General features: G+C 44.8%; 1 long non-coding RNA gene across 1 annotated transcript; it reads right to left on the bottom strand.

Annotated features, from left to right (window-relative positions):
• Nucleotides 1–3,447: 3,447 nt before the first annotated feature.
• Nucleotides 3,448–10,982, bottom strand: LOC131382072 (uncharacterized). The gene is made up of 3 exons (XR_009211232.1): nt 10,822–10,982; nt 7,783–7,978; nt 3,448–3,578 (listed from the first exon to the last, which is right to left on the bottom strand). It is a non-coding gene; the product is annotated as an uncharacterized LOC131382072 (long non-coding RNA).
• Nucleotides 10,983–13,493: the final 2,511 nt, after the last annotated feature.

Genomic DNA, 13,493 nt, shown 5'->3' with positions numbered 1-13,493 from the left:
ACTCCAGCTGGCCCGCAAGCACTGCGCGCAGCCCCGGTTCCCGCTCGCGCCTCTCCCTCCACACCTCCCTGCAAGCTGAGGGAGCCGGCTCCCGCCTTGGCCAGCCCAGAAAGGGGCTCCACAGTGCAGCGGTGGGCTGAAGGGCTCGTCAAGTGCCGCCGAAGTGGGAGCCCAGGCAGAGGAGGCACCAAGAGCAAGGGAGGGCTGTGAGGACTGCCAGCATGCTGTCACATCTCACTGTGATTTGGCAGTGAAATGAAACGGGCACGGAAAACAAATCAAAAGGGCCAAAATTTGAATTTAGTAGAGCAAATATTTGTTTTTAGAGAAATGACCACAAATCCATGTTTTGCATATTTGTTGTAAAGAAATGACCAATTTATTTCATTTATATCAATCTTGTGTGTAAATAAAAAGTATGATTTTTTAAAAATGTGTCTAAATGAAGCAAGAGCAGAGGTTGACCAGGTAAGTATTTCTGACTCTGAAGGCCATCCTGCAGAAGCAGCCAGAAAGGAAACCAGTGAGCTTGGCTGCCTCCCAATTAAACTTTAGTTACAAGGACAGGTGGCAGGTTGGATTTGGACCATGAGCTATAGTTTGCAAATCCTTGGTCTAAAAAAACCTTATTTATTTATTTATTTATTTATTTATTTATTTAGATGGAGTCCTGCTCTGTCACCAGGCTGGAGTGCAGTGGTGCGATCTCAGCTCAGTGCAACCTCTGACTCCCTGGTTCAAGTGATTCTCCTGCCTCAGCCTCCTGAGTAGATGGGATTACAGGCACATGCCACCAAGTCCAGCTAATTTTTGTATTTTTAGTAGAGACGAGGTTTACTATGTTGGCCAGGATGGTCTTGATCTCCTGACCTCGTGATCCGCCCGCCCCGGCCTCCCAAAGTGCTGGGATTACAGGCATGAGCCACTGTGCCCGGCCTAAATTTTTTTAAATAAAAATTATAAGCAGTTAAAAAAAAGCATTGTCATAGTTTAATTGGCAAGGTTTTATATTTTTTAGTGGTACAAGAAATCATGGAACTTACAATTAGAATTTTAGATTCAATAACACAGTGTGTATGTCTGTAAGAGACATAGTATCACACAATAAGGCTTGAAGAGAATGAGTAGTTAGCGTTAGATTATGCTTCTAAAGTCTTGGGCAGCATTGTTAAACTCAGTTTGGTGGGGCAGCATATAACATGACATGCAGAACTTGATGAAGCTTGATTAAGAAGGTCTGGATTTAGGGTATGATGAGGGAGCTCAGGATAAAATGAAAGCATCAGCGTACATTCATATGTTTAAGATGCTCCTGCTCTGTGGCTGGAGTAGCCCACACTGCACACTGCCTCTAATACCGTTCTGCTCCTCGCTACTACTCCTGTGAAATGATAAATATCCAGCGTAATCATGAAGGCTGTCTTCACACACGTTCTTTTTTTTCAAGATAGGGTTTTGTGGCTGGGTGCAGTGGCTCACACCTGTAATCCCAGCACACTGGGGGGCCAAGGGGGATGGATCACCTGAGGTCAGGAGTTCGAGACCAGCCTGGCCAACACGATAAAACCCCATCTCTACTAAAAATACAAAAAATTAGTCGGGCATGGTGGTGGGCACCTGTAATCCCAGCTACTCAGGAGGGTGAGGCAGGAGAATTGCTTGAACCCGGGAGGCGGAGGTTATAGTGAGACGAGATTGCACCACTGCACTCCAGCCTGGGCAACCAGAGCAAAACTTCGTCTCAAAAAACAAACAAAAGTTGGGGTCTTGTGGCTGGGCACGGTGGCTCACACCTGTAATCCCAGCACTTTGGGAGGCTGAGGCAGATGGATCACCTGAGGTCAGGAGTTCGAGACCAGCCTGGACAACATGGTGAAACCCTGTCTCTACTAAAAATGCAAAAATTAGCCAGGTGTGGTGGCATACGCCTGTAGTCCCAGTTACTCGGAAGACTGAGGCAGGAGAATCACTTGAACCCAGGAGGTGCAGGTTGCAGTGAGTCGAGATCGTGCCACTGCACTCCAGTCTGGGCGACAGAGTGAGACTCCATCTCAAAAAAAAAAAAAAAAGACAAAGTCTTACATTGTCACCCAGTCACTCAGGCTGGAATGCAGTGGTGTTTATTAACATGTATACGGCCAGGCATGGTGGCTCACACCTGTAATCCCAGGAATTTGGGAGGCTGGGGCGGGTGGATCACGAGGTCAGGAGATCAAGACCATCCTGGCTAACACGGTGAAACCCTGTCTCTACTAAAAATACAAAAAATTAGCCGGGCGTGGTGGCACAAACCTATAATTCCAGCTTCTCAGGAGGCTGAGGCAGGAGAATCACTTGAACCCGGGAGGCGGAGGTTGCAGTGAGCTGAGATCGTGCCACTGCACTCCAGCGTGGGTGACAGTGTGAGACTCCATCTCAAATTAAAAACAAAAACAAAATCAAGTATACACACCTAGAAGATATACCCAGGGATCATAGCTCACTGTAACCCGAAATCCTGGGCTCAAGCACCTCAGCCTCATGAGTAGGTAGGACTACAGGCATATGCTGATATATATATATATATATATATATATATATTTGTTTGTTTATTTGTTTGTTTTGCAGAGACAGGGTCTTGCTATGTTGCCCAAACTCCTAGTCTCAAACTGATCTCAAACTCCTAGTCTCAAGTGATCCTCCCACTTCAGCCTCCCAAAGCGCTGAGATAACAGGCGTGAGCCACTGTGCCTGGCTGACATTTTTTTTACCAAGTGGGATCAGGGTAACTTGGAAAGTAGCCAATGCTGGATTGTGGGGCAGAGAAGGCAAGAATGGCCCTGCTCTCACTGATTATTGGAGAATGATAATTCTTTCAGAGTTTTCTGGGTTAGCAGTGATGGGAAGAAAAAGTCTAAGGTGAACAGTCAGGCTTCCTGTCAAAGCAGGGACAAGACAGGGGCAACCTATGTATGAGAAGCAATGTTTGCAGTGAATTGAAACAAATTACAGCTACAAAAAAAAAGGTCAAATGCTCCATGATTCTAAAAAGGAGACAGGTGAACAAAAGCACAGATTCTTACATAGTGTTGACATTTTCTATCAGGGGTTACTGTAGATAGTGAGAGGCCTCTACTTAAGTTCTGCCTAACAGGTATGTTATCAATTATTGATTGTTGTGGCCCTACCAAGTCCTGCCCTGTTTAAATCCTTCTGTTTAATAGTGAGTGAATGAATTAATTGTGATAAGCCCTTCCGGGCCTATTTTGTGGAGCAAAGTAGGTAATAGATCATCAATAGTGAACTCTCTAGTTCTGGTTGTGATGATCTCATCCACAGGGATGAGCATATGAGAGCAAGGACAGGCAATGTTTCTCTGCTGGGAGTAGAGAGATAAGAAAGCAAAAGCAATCTTGTCCTCATCATGGTTGATGACCACTGCCTGGAACAATGTGTTGATTTCTGGTGCTGGTATGTTCTGCTGTGATAAGACAAAGAAGTCCACGGAGTCAATAGGATGGCGTCCCCAGGCCCTGATGAGGCGGCGTTAGGCTTGTATGGACTAGTATTCAGCAGATCCTTGCTTCTGATTTAGTTACCTTTGGAGAGATAGGGGTCTGGAAGAATGAGGCTCTTACTTGTTATGAAATTGGTGGAAAATGCTGAGAACAGACCACCCCAGTCCCCTGGGTGGGACTGCTGTAGTGTACCTGATGCTTTGAGACCTGTGATATGCCTTAGCTTCCCTCGAATGAGCTGCAATTGGGGTTTCAGCGGCAGACACCCCAGGCCGGCTAGAGTTCTATAATTATTAAGATATGATCTCTTTTAGAAACATGGAATGGCAACTAGAGGGAGAGGGCACGTGTGGCTGGTGTCACTACTTCCTTTGTTACTGTATCTTCATAAACAGACTTCTGCCTCAAAGAGTCTGGATGTTGTATAGTGGGCGCTTACTTTTGTCTGTCTGGGCCTCTTCCAACCTTTTTTAAGAAATGCTTTTCTCACTCAAATCTGGCTATTCTGGCCGGGTGTGGTGGCTCATGCCTGTAATCCCAGTACTTTGGGAGGTGGAGGCGGGAGGATCACCTGAGGTCGGGAGGTTGAGAGCAGCCTGACCAACATGGATAAACCCCATCTCTACTAAAAATACAAAATTAGCTGGTGTGGTGGTGCATGCCTGTAATCTCAGCTACTCAGGAGGCTGAGGCAGGAGAATTGCTTGAACCCGGGAGGCGGAGGTTGCGGTGAGCCGAGATCACGCCATTACTCTCCAGCCTGGGCAACAAGAGTGAAACTCCATCTCAAAAAAAAAAAAAAAAAAAAAAAATCTGGCTATTCTGGTGAGGACTTCACTATTTTCACTAACCCTTCCTCTCTGGTCACAACTGAAGACTGGTCTAGGCACTGGCTCCAACCCAACCTAAGTTAATCATATCTGCTCCCTAGCCTCAGTTGATTGGCAGGTGTCGTAGTCCTTTGGAGCTGCAATTACAAAAATTCCTTAAACTAAGTGGCTTATAAACATCAGAAATTTATTTCTTATATTTCTGGAAGCTGAAGAGTTTAAGATGAAGGCACTGGCAGATTCAGTGTCTGGAGAGAGGTTCCTGATTCATAGATTGTGCCTGGTTCATAGATCGTGCCTTCTCACGGTGTCCTCTCACACAGTGGACAGGACCAAGCAGCTCTCTGGGGCCATTTTTTTTTTTTTTTTGGGGACAGAGTCTCGCTCTTTTGCCCAGGCAGGAGTGCAGTGGTGTGATCTCGGCTCACTGCAACCTCCGCCTCCCGAGTTCAAGCGATTCTCCTGTCTCAGCCTCCCAAGTAGCTGGGATTACAAGTGTGTGACTCCATGTCCAGCTAATTGTATTTTTAGTAGAGATGGAGTTTCACCATGTTGGTCAGTCTGGTCTTGAACTCCTGACCTTGTGATCCACCCACCTCAGCCTCCCAAAGTGCTGGGATTACAGGCATGAGCCACCGCTCCCAGCCTTCTGGGGCCTCTTTTACAAGGGCACTAATTCCATTCATGAGGGCTCCATCCTCATGACCCAATCACCTCCCAAAGATCCCATCTTTAAATACCATCACCTTAGGGGTTAGGATTTCAACTTACAAATTTTCGAGGGGACATAAACATTCAGATGATACCAATAGGGTGGTCACATGACCTAAGCTGAACCCATCTATTCTTCCCTGGAATTTTTTGAACTGGAATTAAAAAGAAGCTCAGTCCTTCTTGATGGTAGAGCTGGGGGAGATGAGTTCCATTGCTGCCACAGCAGTGTTTCCTGCTGTGGCATAAAGTTGATTTACAGAGAGGAGCAGAGAGTTATGCCAGAGCAAGAGTCATGTGGTTTATTCTCTGGTTTTTTCATTTTCTGCATCCCTGTTTCTTTTGGAAATCACAAAGTTTCCAATACAAGTCTCTTGGTTCAATTTCTCTCACTGGAACACAAAGTGTCCTGATTGAATTCAGTCCTTAATTTGGCCATTTCATGTGGGTTAGAAAGACTTGGGTGATGTTTCCTCCATTTTCATTCCTCCAGCTAACTCAGTCTTCAGCCACACACTCGCTCTTCTGTCTCTACTTTTCTCAGGGTGAGCTTATCCATTTCCATTCCAGTCTATGCTTTCTGTGCTAGGAGCCCACATTCATTTTTGTAGCCCAGCCCTTTCTTTTGAGCTTCCCATTGTATGTCCTGCTGTTTATTTGATAACTCATTTTGGGTGCCAAACTGGCATTTCAAAATTAGCATATTTGTAATGCATTGCTCCTAATTTGACCTGTGTCAACAAATGCCACACTCTTTCAAGCAATGGGGTGAATACTTGGGGATCCCTTTGCCCTTGACAGGGAGGGATTTGGACCTGAGAGAGGGGAGGTGGACAACTTCATGAATTTACTGCTATAGCTGGAAGCTGAGTTTTGAGCTTTTGACTCTGGGGAAAGGAGGAGAAGAGGGCTGCAGGGTGGTGAAGCACCTGCCCACTCTCTAGTGAAGGTCTGGTCCAGGTGGGGTGGTGGAGCCTGCTGTGGTTGACTTTACAGGTTCTGGATGGAGCAGAACATTTGTGTGGCTGTTTTGTAATTTAAAAAACTTTTTTACTGAGGCAAAATAAATATAACATAAAATTTAAGATCTTAACCTTTTTTTTTTTTTTTTTTGAGATGGAGTCTCATTCTGTCACCAGGCTGGAATACAGTGACGTGATCTTGGCTCACCGCAGCCTCCACCTCCCAGGTTTAAGTAATTCTCCTGTCTCAACCTCTCAAGTAGCTGGAATTACAGGCACGCACCACCACGCCCAGCTAATTTTTGTATTTTTAGTAAAGACAGGGTTTCACCATGTTGGCCAGGATGGTCTCGAACTCTTGACCTCGTGATCTGCCCACCTTGGCCTCCCAAAGTGCTGGGATTACAGGCATGAGCCACCGCGCCCGGCTGATCTTAACCATTTTTAAGTGTACAGTTCAGTGGCATTAAGTATATTCATGTTGTTGGCTACCATCACCACCATCCGTCTCTAGAACTCTTCATCTTCCCAAACTGAAACTTTGTACCCATTGAATAATAACTCCCCATTCCCCCTCTCCTCCCACCCCCTGGCAACCGCCATTTTCCGTCTCTGTAGATTTGTTTATTCCGGACATTTCATATAAATGGGACCATATAATGTGTGACCTTTAATGTCTGGCTTCTTCCACGTAACATAGTGTTTTCAAGTTTCATTCATGTTGTGGCATGCGTCAGAATTTCCTTCCTTTTTCAGGCTGCGTCATATTCTGTCGAATGTATATGCCCCCCATTCTGTTTATCCATTTGTTGTCCATGGGCATTTGGGTTGCTTCCACGTTTTGGCTATTGTGAATAATGCTGCTGTAAATACATTCAGTTTTTAAGGCAAAGTAATGGCTGAGGGTTACATTCTGCTAGCAGATCATCTTTTACAAAGATGCATGAGCTCTGAGCAACAGAGTTCCACTGTCTTCTTGGTGGCCAATTCTTCCACTAAGAAGTGAGACTAATTTTCATAAAGCTATCAAAATTCAAAGAGCTTGGTTAAACCTTTTTCCCAGAATAATAAGGCTCTTGGCTCTGTACTTACATAAGTGTTCAGTCATTTAGTGGTTCTTGGCACAGCAAGACGGAACCACTTTTCTTTAAGGTAACTTCCCGTTCTTACTTACATATCAAATAGCTGGCAGCCTAGGCAATATGGTGAGACGCTGTCTCTACAAAAAGTACACAAAAATTAGCTGGGCATGATGGCGTGCGCCTGTAGTCCCAGCTGTTTGGGGGACTGAGGTGGGAGGATAGCTTGAGCCCAGGAGGTCGAGACTGCAGTGAGCTGAGATCACGCAACTGCACTCCAGCCTGGGTGACAAAGTGGGCTCCTGTCTTAAAAAAAAAAAAAGCTGGATTTCTCTCTCACTAAGGAAGACAGGGAAAACCACTAATTTCTGGAGGGGCACCACTTAATTAGGGCATTCTACAAAATACATAATATAATATTTAAGACTATGTTTAGAATGGGTTAGATTAGGAGTTAAGTTAGATTGGGAGTTAAGAAACAGCAGCTCATGGCTAAGGTGCCAACTGCAGTCAATTGAACTTTCACGCCTTCCATGTTCACAGTGACCCGGGGATGTTCTTCCTGCAGGCTCACAGGTGGTCCCCAGGGCTGCCACGTGTCCTAGACAAGATGTGTGAGGAAAGTAGGGCACATATTCCAAAATAAGAGTTATTAGTTTTTTTAATTGTTGATATTTTATATTTTCTTTGAAGTAGCTCTTACTCTTGGAGCAAATACCAGTCTGGTTCCACTGGGGCTTCACCCTGATTCAGAGTTTTCTCTCGAATCCTCAGTTCTAGGCATTCCACAGTAAGTGGGTATGTCTGCAACTCCAACTTGTTAGCAAACATGCTGAAAGATTCGTAGAACTACTTTAAATCCCCAGGTCCATAGACGCAGATATTTCGCCAATAGTGGCCTGTAAGTAAACAAGAAGACATCAAGAGAAACAAAGTAAAACAATAACCAAAACAAAAACATCTTGCATCCAGAGAGAGAAAGCATTCTGGATTCTTTCAACTCTCTGAGATGAGTGTTTGTGGTGTAAGATATACTGCTTCATTTGCAAATGAGTGTATCAACCGCATTTATTTGCAAAAGCAGCAAGGGTGAGTCTGAAATAGAATTTTGTGGGTGAATGCAAGTTTCAGGCTGACAAGTTGTAGAAATTTATAGCAAGAATTCATTTAGTAAATATGACATGGCTATTCCTATTACCAGGTGACACTTCAGATTTGCAAGATGAATCAGGCATCTGATCACATCTGGAGAGGCATATATAAGGAGGAGAGAATTTCCCCAAATACTAAATTACAGAATAAACATGCTACATGCCCTAGAAACCTATGGAGTATTGTGGAAGTTAGGCCAAGAAGTAGAAATAAAGGCCTACATGAGGTAGTTAAGTTTTTTTTTTAAATTGTCTCAAATTATACTTTTTATACAAATAAAGTTTCCTAAGCATCTTTGCATAGTCAATAAGTGAGAATTTGGATGACTAAGTACACGTGGTCTTATACAGAAGATGGCACTATCATGCTATGTGTATGTGTATCATGCAGTGTGTATGTGTATCATGCTATGTGTATGGTTGCAAGTTTAGGAAGTGAAGTATCTCCCTTCTTCTAATGACTCTAGTCAGTATATCCTTCCCAAAGAATCCTCTCCATTCTGTGTAGCCCCTCCTCACTGACTACCTCCTCTGTCCAACTCCAAGCTGGAACTAGAAGCCACACACTTCTCCCTCCCTCCCACAATGCTTCACCTTCACAGAAACCTGGGGTGCCCCAGAAACCATGCTAGGAAGCCTGATCTCAAAATGCCCTGCCCTCTTCTTTTCCTTGTTTTATCTTACTGCTCCTTCAGCTGCTATCCTACCCTTAGGGGGAAGCTGAGACCCAAAGGGTTCACGGGGTGTGACCACACAATGGTGGTGGGGGATGGTTCAGGGTTGGCAGGCACAGGGCTGAAGAGGGACTCTATGTTCTTGTGTGTGGAAAGGACCCTGTATCTGGACAGTAGGGAAGAGTTGTAAGCCCCGCATGGTGTGATTAGAGGTGTGGCTATAGAAGATGACTTTGGCAGGAGTGTAAAGGAAGGATTTAAAGGATAAAGATGACTTCTGTTGACAGGCAAATGGTGAATTCACATGCACGACAGGAAAGGACAAGGGACATCAATGGTAGGAAGGGGTTGGATGAGCTGAACTGGAGAAAGAAGAAAGGTAGCAAAGCACAGGAGCTTTCACTGGAACCACGGGCGCAGGTCAGAGAAAGGAGGCAAGGTTAGAAGTGACATCAACTGGCGTAAGGGAGAAGAAAACACTGGGTTAGTTTTGCTTTGTTGTTGTTGTTGTTGTTTTGAGACGGAGTCTTGCTCTGTCGCCCAGGATGGAGTGCAGTGGCGCGATCTCGACTCACTGCAACCTCTGCCTCCTGGATTCACGCCCTTCTCCTGCCTCAGCCTCCTGAGTAGCTGGGAGTACTGGCACCCACCACCATGCCTGGCTAATTTTTTTGTATTTTTAGTAGAGACGGGGTTTCACCATATTAGCCAGGATGGTCTCGATGTCCTGACCTTGTGATCTGCCCACCTCGGCCTCCCAAAGTGCTGGGATTACAGGCGTGAGTCACTGCGCCTGGCAGTTTTGCTTCTTGGTGAAGTAAAGTTATAGGAAGAGATGTGGGCATACAGACATATCCATATACTGCAGTGTGGCCCATCTCAGTGTTCTAAATGCAAAGCTGGCCTAGGGGGTGTCCCATCAATGTTCTCTCCTAGAAAACAGGCGGCTGCTATGACAGATTCCCTTGTAACGGCAACATAAGTTGAGCCAAAGTGGATTTTGAGTTGACCTGGAGGTGGGCTCTTCTTTATGCTTCTTTAGGACAAAAGCATGTGCTCTGGTTCTGTACTCTCTATGGGTATATTTGATCCTTTCAGTAGATTTCAGAACGGACACTAAATTAGGTGTAATGTTTGTCCAATTCATTGTTTTCAAATACTGAACTATCTCCCTGTTGGTTTTTAGAGGGAAATCGTGATCACCAGTGTTAATGACCTATCTCCACTGAATAGTTGATGCTATAAGATCTCTCATGCAGGCCAGGTCCGCCTGGAGCCTGGATTTTCCATCGTAAATAATATACTCAGACTGTGAGGATATAAATGCATTTGAGAAGCACTCCAATAATTCACTCACAGCAATTTTAAAGTCAATCGTGGCTGCCTTATCAACGTGAATACAGTACACATTTTGAGGCATGTAAATAGCCCAGAAAAGCTGTTCAAACATATCGAAATCTTGACTGATGGTCATTACATATGCCAAAGGGAATGCAGCTTCTTCTGTGGACAAAGGAGTTGTGATATAGTGGTTCTCTAGCACATAGTAAGGGCAAGAATCTATTCCAAACGTTGTGGATAAAGCACTTGGCAACACTTGCACCGTCTTCCCATTTAGGGCTGCATCACAGATGTGCAGTCGGGAAAGGGCTTGATATTCACCGCCTACATCATCCATTTGACCACTGTCTGGTTGACTTACATGCACATTGTATAATACTGTGACTATGATTATAATTTGAAGAGTAATGATACACAGATAACTGCTCCAAAGCTTCATTTTAGTTTTTGACACCTTGGGGTAGAAGGGTAGAGAGAAAGAATTCTTCTTAAAGAGTTAAAGAAATAAATCAATTTCTAAAACATTTTACTTCTCTACAAGTCTCTACATTTGGCCACTTTATCAGTTGCACTCACTTTTCCAGATCCCATTTGCTTATTTTGATGCCTGGCCATTCCTCAGTTGAGTGTCAGTTCTGTGATATTTCTTACTTCTGGTGCTGTGAACGTTCTGATCTTTTAGTCAATGCATCCTCATCCAGGCTGGGCTACCAAGACTACTCAGTGTGACTCACCCTCCTTTCTGTCCTATGTGGCTGTAACTGGGGAGATGGCGTAAAAGGTCACTTCCCATTTCCTGTTTCTATTGTTGAGTCATCTAATTTGTCATAATTGTGTCCAGTTATATACCTTTCTGTATCTACCCCTCCTTTTGTGGCTAACTTCTCCCTGGGGATGCATATCTGGGTATATTCAAGTAATTTCCCATCTTGCTTATCATTCCTAACCTCATTTTAAGCAGGAGGATCCTACCAGATTTCTCTCCGTTCAAGTAAGAGTACTTCATTAGGCATGGCCAGGTCTTAAGAGTTTTTATCCAAAGTGCTCAGCATAGTGCCTGGTACATTTGGGCACTCAGCTGCTTCTTCCAATGAATAATTGAATGAGTGACTCATTTCCCTCATTTAGTTTTGAAGGGTCCCAGCAACATTGGATGGCAAAATCTCCCCACAACTGGCTGTGGATTTTAGAGGAGACAGTGTTTCCATATAAACTGCTGTAGATTGTGGAGGATTAGGGACTAAGTTTTTTTTTTTTTTTTTTTGAGACGGAGTCTCGCTCTATCGCCCAGGCTGGAGTGCAGTGGCGCAATCTCGGCTCACTGCAAGCTCCACCTCCCGGGTTCACGCCATTCTCCTGCCTCAGCCTCTCCGAGTAGCTGGGACTACAGGCGCCCGCCACCACGCCCGGCTAATTTTTTGTATTTTTAGTAGAGACGGGGTTTCACCGTGGTCTCGATCTCCTGACCTCGTGATCCGCCCGCCTCGGCCTCCCAAAGTGCTGGGATTACAAGCGTGAGCCACCGTGCCCGGCCCTAAGTTTTAACATGACCCATTACTCATATATATTAATAATTTTGATTATTCATACAATTTCAAACTATTGCTTTTTTTTTCTTTTTTTTCCCCGAGATGGAGTCACGCTCTGTCGCCCAGGCTGGAGTGCAGTGGCACGATCTTGGCTCACTGCAACCTCCGCCTCCTGGGTTCAAGTGATTCTCCTGCCTCAGCCTCCCCAGTAGCTGAGATTACAGGTGCACACCACCATGCCCAGCTAATTTTTTGTATTTTAGTAGAGACAGGGTTTCACCCTGTTGGCCATGATGGTATCGGTCTCCTGACCTTGTGATCTGCCTGCCTCGGCCTCCCAAAGTGCTAGGATTACAGGCGTGAGCCACCGCGCCCCGCCACCTTCTCTGATTTTAATTGAGCATTTTTGTGATTGTATTGTATTTCATCTACTGATGTAATTTTTAATGGCTGCCCTAGGATTTACTACATACATTAAAAAATATTCCAGGCCAGGTGCAGTGGCTCATGCCTATAATCCCAGCACTTTGGAAGGTTGAGGTGGGCAGATCACTTGAGGTTAGGAGTTCGGGACCAGCCTGGCCAACATGACGAAACCCCGTCTCTACTAAAAATACAAAAGTTAGCCAGGCATGGTGGTGGGCGCCTGTAATCCCAGCTACTCAGGAGGCTGAGGCAGGAGAATCGCTTGAACCCAGGAGGTGGAGGTTGCAGCCAATGGCCTGAACTTGAAATAATTCACTTTAACTAACCTGGAGTTAACTTTTTCAATGATTTCTCCTAATATCCTGAGTCCTCCATCACATTATGCCCTGGGCTTATTTCTGCAGTCTGATACTTGATGTTGAATGTCAGTTTCTGAGTCCTGTATTTCTTTGTCAGGAACCCTTTTGGATTGTTCTGCCAGCCCGTCTCCTATAGCCCCCAGGATCCTTCCCGAGATGCAGGTTAGATTTCCTGGGCTCAAACAGGATTGTCAAGGTTGACCTTCCATTCGGCCACTGTGGATTCTCACCACTTTCAGAGCTTGTAGGTGTTCCTCATGGAAAGGTGAGCAGAGTCAGCTTCGCCCATGTCCTCCTCCTCTCAAAGACATCCTTGTTTCAAGGTCAGAAGTCAGCCCTCAGAGGTTGTCCACTTATGTGTTTTCCAATTGGCTTGACCCCTGAATCCCTAAACCAACCCACCCAGTAGAGGGAGGAGTTACAATAGACACCTTCCAGCTCAGGCATTTGTGTTCCCAAACTCCAACTGTGTGGCTGTTTAAATGGATCCCTGCTCCAATCTCTTGCTTGGCATATGCCACTGTACGCAAGTCTAGCTGTTTAAAAAAAAAAAGCAGGGGTAGAAACCTTTTTTCTTACCTTTTGAATTAATATGTGGGGAAAAAAATTAAAAACAACAACATTGTCACCCATAATTATATCAGCCAACAAAAAAGATAGCAACTGGAATTTAAAAAATTAGAATCGTAACACTTATATTTATTTTCTGCTATTGTAATTCTTAACTCAATAAAAGGTATCTACTAAAAAGCTATATCAAGTCTCCAACAACAGTAATTCAACGTGCTTTTTAATGTTGGAAACAATGCAAGGAAAGCTGCTACCACTGCTCCTATTTAAAATTGCATTATGGGCAGGTGCAGTGGCTCACACCTATAATCCCAGCACTTTAGGAGTCCAAGGTGGGAGGATCGCTGGAGGCCAGGAGTTTGAG

The sequence above is a fragment of the Hylobates moloch genome, unplaced genomic scaffold, assembly GCF_009828535.3.
Source record: "Hylobates moloch isolate HMO894 unplaced genomic scaffold, HMol_V3 SCAFFOLD_20, whole genome shotgun sequence".
NCBI lineage: Eukaryota > Metazoa > Chordata > Mammalia > Primates > Hylobatidae > Hylobates > Hylobates moloch.
Note: the sequence above shows the minus strand (reverse complement) of the source record. Positions and strands in the feature narration are given on the sequence as shown.